The following is a 7,520-nucleotide window of genomic DNA, read 5'->3' on the forward strand; positions in this document are numbered from 1 at the left end:
AAAAATACAAGTATATAGGCCTCACCTACTGAAGTGCATCTCTGGAGGTGAGGCCTGAGAATGTAATTTTAGTAAGCGCACCTTGTGATTCTTGTATTCTCCAAGATATGAGAGGGAGAATCCTTTGACTATGACAAATATTAAATAACCCAATACAAATGTGAAAATACAAAGACCTAGATAAATGTTAGCTGGGTGAATGCATGAAGGCATGTGTTAATGTCAATGATAAGGTGGTTCAGATATGGAAGGTCACTTACAGTTGTTTGTAGTGCACAAGGTACTAGAGTTACTGCCCTTTCATGAGGTAGGCAAAAGCTGGGGTGCTCTGTAAATTGTGCTAATTGTTTTTGATCATCACACTCTACTGTATTAACTCCCACCTCCTCCTCCTTCCTCCCTAGACAACATGCACAGATCCACTGCAACAGCCCCAGCTGTGGGGTTTCCCCAGCAGAGCAGAGCCCTGGGCACTTGTTCCAATTTGCTCTAGTCTAGACTCTGGAGATAGCTCTGTCTGAAAAAGAAGCACGGACACTCATGGTTCAAAGCTAATTAAGTCAGTAAGATAAACAAGGTAAGACTCCCGGGAATAAGGGGAATTTCTCGAGCCCCAAGAAATTCACAAGTTCAAGATTGAAAGCATTAGTAATAATATCTGAGACTTCCAACTATTTTATTCATCCTTCCCAAAGATGTAGATAAGGGGCAAGGCAAATAATTACAGAGAACCACTGCATGATCATTGTGCTTGCTGTTTTGCAAAATATTAATTACCCTTTTTTCCTGTTATTCACAGTCTTAAACTAAGTTTCTAGGCAGTACCACCTAATCTTTTCTCAATATTCTTTAACGTATTTTTTAAAGCAGTCCTGGACAAGATCCTTGAACTACTCATATCCAATTATATAACTAGTCATGCAGAATATCATAGCACAATGCATACACATATATTTACATGTATAACAAACTCTTTTAAACAAGGAAACATAATCAAAACATACCTCCTATTATCTCTTCTATACACAAAAGCACACGGAGAATGCAAATACTGTTTCAATTATGCCATGAGTTTCCAGTTGCTATATGTTAGATTCTAAAAGGTAAAATCTCAAGACCACTTTGAGGTACTTACAACTAAATTTTATTTTATTTAAAGAGACATGCCACTGCATCTTGAGCTCATACTTGTGAGTAAAGGCAGTACCACCTTCAGACCATAAAAGTGAAAATGACCATAAAGTAGCCATCTAGAAACAACCCATTCTGTACGGTACATCTGAACAATTTGCATAGACTAAAATATGGAATATGTTATCATGGTCCAAGCATTGGTTATAGTTTGTAACTCTATGATCTGTCCTACTAGGCGGTATGCACTGCTTACTGTGACTTATAATGTCATTACACAAAAACTAAAATCTTACTCAACGTTTCATTACAAAGCCAGCAAGATATTCCATTGATAGAGTAGAGGTCAGAGCTGAGGATTTTTCTGATTTTTTAAGCTTTTTCTATGACTCAACCACAAGCTACTCTAACAAGTACATATTCCTCAACTATACTTTTTGGGCAGTGGGTTTCTTTTCTCGTCCAAAATATCATTAGATGAAAACTGTATAATTTCTACTGAGATCATTGCAAAATTTAGCCTCTTTGTAAAGTACCTGAGGCCTCCTGTTTCAAAGATATCTTGGTACAGACTGTCATAGAAGATAACTCACATGCTTATGAAAGCATAGAATGACAAAACATTGGCTTTTTATTGCAATTCAGTCCCCTCCTCTAATTTTACAAGTCTAGAAACAGAGACCTGGAGAGTGAAGGACTGTAGTACCCAAATACACATGGAAGTAATCACAATGATTAACACCTATGCAGCGCTTGCTATGTGCCAGGCTCTGTTCTAAGTATTTCACAGACAGTAGTTCATTTAATATGAACAAATGGTCTGTGAAGTAGGTATCGCTATAATCCCCATTTTGTAGGTAAGCAAACGGAAGCATGTGTAATAATAGAGCCGAAGGCAAACATGTAGTCAGGTATAAAATTAAATGGGTGAAGGGCCTAAAGTCTCATTATGCTATACCTTTACTCTGGTGGTACAACTAGGACTCCAATCTCCGGTTTTAACTTGACATTAAAACTTGCAATTGTGACATACGTGTGTGTGTCTGTGAGTGTGTCCACTTGTGGTATGCACTTGCTAGTTTTTTAAGCTACTAACATCCATTCTCTCTTCTCTAGAGATAGTCCACTGGTTTCGCTCCGGAGGAAGTAGAAGCCCCTGTTCTTAATCCATAAAGATGACTCACTGCAAGAAAAGCAAGCATCTAACTCTGGTCCTGCTTATCAGAGCATCACATTCAGGAACCTGACAGAGTTGAAGCCAAGGAAACCTCAGGAGACAAATGGAGAGAAAATCCGGATCTTTTATTCCACAGCACTCAGTTTTGAGAAGCTGTGAGGCTGTAGCTCTTGCAGCCATCTCACCACCACAGAAAATCTGAGCAAGTGCAGAGGAAACAGAGTTTAGACCAAGAGAGACAGATCCTGGGTTCTGCGGCTTTGCTGGGGTCCATGAATAACACCACAGCCCAAGTCAGCTCTAATCCCTACATTCACTGGTTTTCTTTGTTGGTGGCTTAAACCAGTGTGAACTAGTATCACAGGACTCTACTATTATGGAATTTAATGGCCCTGTGTAATTTTTAACGATATTCAACATCATATTCACCCTCAAGTGGCAAAGACATAGAGATATCAGGAATGATTTGGAAATGCAGTGAATATATTCAAAAGGAAAAATCCAGTAACTGCTGTGAACAACAGCAATGTGTTTTGAATTCCTTGTGTTCTCTCAAGCTCTGGGGTATTGTCTGTTTAAATTAGCAGTTTTAAGGGTGCCTGGGTGGCTTGGTTGGTTCAGCATTGCCTTGGGCTCAGGTCATGATCTGTGGGTCCTAGGAGGGAGCCCCACATCGGGCTTCCTGCTTAGCAGGGAGTCAGCTTCTAGCTCTCCCTCTCTCCCTCTGCTTCTCCCTACCCCTTGTTCTCTCCCTCTCATTCTTTAAAATAAATAAAATCTAAAAAAAATATAAATTAGCAGTTTTAATCACCTTAAATTACATGTGTCCTTTATTTGACAAATTACTCCTATTGTCTTTATAGAAGGCTTTTTTTTTTTTGGTATAAAACCCTTAAAACTTACTGAAAGAAGAAAGAGACGAGGCAAAATATTTATCTCAACATATCGATAACCCTTTGGTGTTGGAAAGGCCCCATATGAAGATGACCAGGGAATTCAAATACCCACACGTGGGTATAAAAATTTCATAGAAAGTCATCAGTGGTCACAAAATGATGAAGGACAACATTAAAACTTGTCCCAGTGCAAAAGGTTTATATCTAATGTTAGCCTAAGTGGGCATACAATATTTTCATATATCATGCTCGCTAACTTTAAAATCTTAAGATTATTGGCCTAAGTAGAGAACCAGGGAGACAGACACAAATGATCTTTCCGACCTTCCTATTATCAATCTTAATAGTAACTAAATACTGACATCGTGCTTCATTATTACTCACTGCATTGTATGCAACGTGGCTCTGGGGATGTCTATTTTACGTTTACCTAGAAACACAACATATATTAAAGCAAAGTTATTCTGTAACAGTGAATAAGACACCAAAGCATAAGAAAGCTAGACCCTGGGTATTACAACAAATCTAAAAAGTCTGTTAAATTAGTAAAATATTTTGTGATGCCTGGGTGGCTCAGCGGTTGAGCTTCTTTCTGTCTTTGGCTCAGGGCGTGATCCCGGGGTTCTGGGATCAAGTCCTGCATCGGGCTCCCTCTGAGGAGACTGCTTCTCACTCTGCCTATGTCTCTGCCTCTCTGTCTCTCATGAATAAATAGAATATTTTTTAAAATAGTATAATATTTGGATTATTCTTACCTTCTAATACATATTTTCCAATTTATCCATGAAATATCACTTATAAGAAATAATACTTTGGGACAAGGCAAAATATAACATAGTTTTACACTAGTCTAAATAAAATTATATAATGTTAGACCCGAAAGGCTCCTTAAAATTCTATTCATCTCACTGTTCTCACTTAAATGCAATGACTGAAAATCAGCAACTGAAATAATAATAATAATTATTATTATTATTTTAAAAATTTTGACATGCACGTATGAATTAAATCCTTTCTGCTTATTGTCTCATGTACTCTCAAAACAACTCTTTGAAGGACACGTTATCATGATTCCCACTTTAGAGATGAGAAACTGAGGCACAGAGGGAGAGAAAATTTACTTGCCCAAGATTACATGGTTGGTGGGTGACAGAGCTAGGATTTAAGGCCAAGCAATCTGGCCCCAGCATTTACCCCCCCAAAAATAATTAAGATATTTCATATTATATTTTATACTTAGTGATGATATGCAATCACTAGGTTAATAATTATCTTTTCCCTCACAAAAAATTAGTCAATTATAGAAAGACTGTGTTTATCAGGTGATTTTTTTCCTTTTAGAAGTAATTTTTCTAAAGTAAAGAAATATAATTATTGCAAGTGCTTTTAAGTATTATTTAATTGTCTTTAATGGGTTTTTCTTTATTTTTTCTGTTTGGGCCAAAATATCAGAAAGTCATATAACTACTATAGTCTTAAGTACATGACTGTAATGCATATTTGTGCAAGTTCTGTAATTACAATAATTTTGAACCTGGTTTACATTGGCATCCCTCAACTAATTTTGTAGGCTAAAAATTGTGAAATATATTCTGTGATCCTGTTAAAACTTGAGCCAGATCATGTACCACACCTCTATTCAAAGTCTTCATATGTTTTTTTCACATCATTCTGCATCAAATCCAAAGCCCTCACTATAACTCAGAAAGAATCTTACCCTCCCCCCAACTTTACCTCTCAATTGATTTCCTATTACCCTCACCTTTGTTTTCTCTAGTCTAGCCACTGGCCTGCTTGATATTCTTCTAATATGAAAATATATCACCTCTTCAAGGCCTGTGCATCTTCTGTTCCCTTTGGCATACTTTTTTTCATGAATATCCCCATAGTTCTCGCCCTCACTTCATTCAAATATTTACTTAAAAGTCAGCTCCTCAGTGAGACCCACGCTGGACACTTAATCTAAAATGTTAAATCCTAGTGGACAGTTTACATCCTTCTTTCCGGCTCTATTTTTTATCCACCATGCTTATCAGCATATGATATAAGTTTACTTATTTATCTGATTTATCTCTCTCCCTAACTAAGTTATATGTTGCATAAAAGCAGGTTTTTTTTTTCTGTTTTGCTTGCCACTATATTCCCTGCATTCCTAAGTACCTGTCATGTAATAGGTGCTCAATAATTATTTGTTAAGTTAACCAGTTAATTAATAGTAGTTGGCTGTATTGAATTATTATAAGTAAGAGCAATTTCCATTGCAAATGAGATAAATTGCAATGTCATTAACATGAATGTACCTCAGTCCACCTACTTTGAATATTCAATTTTATCATTCAAGTTCTTTACTTGGCAGCTTGATAATGGGGATTTTAATTTTATTTATAAAGTATCCCAATCCAATTCATATCACCATCTGTTGATTTTTTTTCCAGCCTTCTGAACAAGTTAGTATTCAACTTGCCACCTGCTGAATCTAATCAATTGATTGATGGATTGATTGATGGTCTGCTTAAGTTTTTCATTAAACAAATATTTACTGAACACTTACTATCAGTGAGGCACTGGGATAAGAGCAAAAAATTCAAGACCAACAAGGATGTTTCTGTCATAGAACTTGTGATCTTTTTTTTTTTAAAGATTTTATTTATTTATTCATGATAGTCACACACACATACACACACAGAGAGAGAGAGACAGAGACACAGGCAGAGAAGCAGGCTCCATGCAGGGAGCCCGACGTGGGATTCGATCCCGAGTCTCCAGGATCACGCCCTGGGCCAAAGGCAGGCGCCAAACCACCGCGCCACCCAGGGATCCCTAGAACTTGTGATCTTATAGGAAAAAGTGAACAGAGCCAAGAATTGGAGCACAAGTGATTGTAGGACTATTAGAACACTTTGCTAAGAGATTAGGGGAGCATCCAAGGAAGTTGAGAGAAGTGAGGAGACATGAGGAATAATTTGCATGCAGAATTGGTGGTATTTCTGATGAACTGCATGTGAGAAACAAGAGGAAAGGAAGTGCAAAGATACCTTCCAGTTACTTGCTTGAAGAAACAGGGCCATGGTGATACCAATTACAGGGATGAAAAAGATTAGGGAAAGAACAGGTTTTAGTGGGGCAAGTGTGACATTCAAGTGGAGATATGAAGTCTAAAACTTATGGTAAAGAGATCTGGGAAGGAAAGATACAATGTCATTTGTATATTGTCACTTGTCATCAGTGTACAAGTGACATTTCCAGCTGTGAAAATAAGCTACATTATTTCTAGAAAAATTATAGAAAAGCTGAGACTCTAGGACTGAGGCTAAAGAGGTCAACTAGAGGCAAAGATTTCTTCTCAACCAACAAAGGGTATTGGGAAGGAGCAACCCATGTGAGAGAACAAATACCAGGGCAGGGTGCAAAAAACCCAAGAGGAAGGAAACTATTTCAAGGAAGGTGGGAAGCTAAGAGGTCGAGTTACCTGAGTTAGATTTTATGGAATTAGGTTTTTGGAGACCTTATCACAATACGGTCTGGTGGAATGATGAAAACTGAAACTGTAATGAAAAGACCTGGGGAATGAGTCAAAGGTGAGGAAGACGGAGGAATGTGCACAAATAACCTTTTTAGGGTATATGGCAGTTAAGGATCCAGAGACTTAGGTATTTCAAAGTATGGGTGAAGCAAGACACCTTTTTTAAATTGGCAGATGCATGAACATGCATGTGGATAGATAAAGCAGATAAGAGAGGGCATAAAGTGAGAAGCCAAATGCGTAAGATGGTGACAGCATCAATAACATACCCTCCTTCTTGGATAGAGAAGGACATGCTTCCTTCATGGTGTCACAGAAAAAGCAAAGATGCAGATATGAATGTATGTGTGGTAATAGGAAGCAGAAAAGTTTGAGTGTATTAGGCTGAGTCCTCAGTCACAAGCTGACTGGATGATTCAGAAGAAAAAAAAAAATGTATTATTACAAGTATACCTGATAGCTCAGACAAGCAATGGGAGAGCTAGAAAACCAACTGAAAGCTTAGTTTTCAGAAACAACTAAAACTATCTTTAGAACTAAACTCATAGGGACTGGGTGGCTCAGCAGTTGAGCGTCTGCCTTTGGCTCAGGGGGTGATCCTGGTCCGGGGATCAGGTCCCACATTGGGCTCCCTGCGAGGAGCCTGCTTCTCTGTCTTACTATGTCTCTGTCTCTGTCTCTCTGTCTCTCTTTCTCTCTTGAATAAATAAATCTTTTTTTTTTTTAAATAATTAAACTGATAAAGGGGAACCTGGATGATTCAGTTGGCTAAGCATCGACTCTTGATCTCAGC

The 7,520-nt window shown here is 37.8% G+C and overlaps 1 long non-coding RNA gene across 2 annotated transcripts in view; it reads left to right on the plus strand.

Moving 5' to 3' along the window:
• The window catches only part of LOC144283208 (uncharacterized), a 35,053-nt gene extending 30,309 nt beyond the window's left edge, over positions 1-4,744 (plus strand). For both annotated transcript variants that reach the window (XR_013351635.1, XR_013351636.1), the window contains exons 2-3: positions 405-577; positions 2,248-4,744. This is a non-coding gene — a long non-coding RNA (uncharacterized LOC144283208). The remainder of the gene's footprint in view (positions 1-404; positions 578-2,247) is intronic.
• Positions 4,745-7,520: the final 2,776 nt, after the last annotated feature.

The sequence above is a fragment of the Canis aureus genome, chromosome 14, assembly GCF_053574225.1.
Source record: "Canis aureus isolate CA01 chromosome 14, VMU_Caureus_v.1.0, whole genome shotgun sequence".
Lineage (NCBI taxonomy): Eukaryota > Metazoa > Chordata > Mammalia > Carnivora > Canidae > Canis > Canis aureus.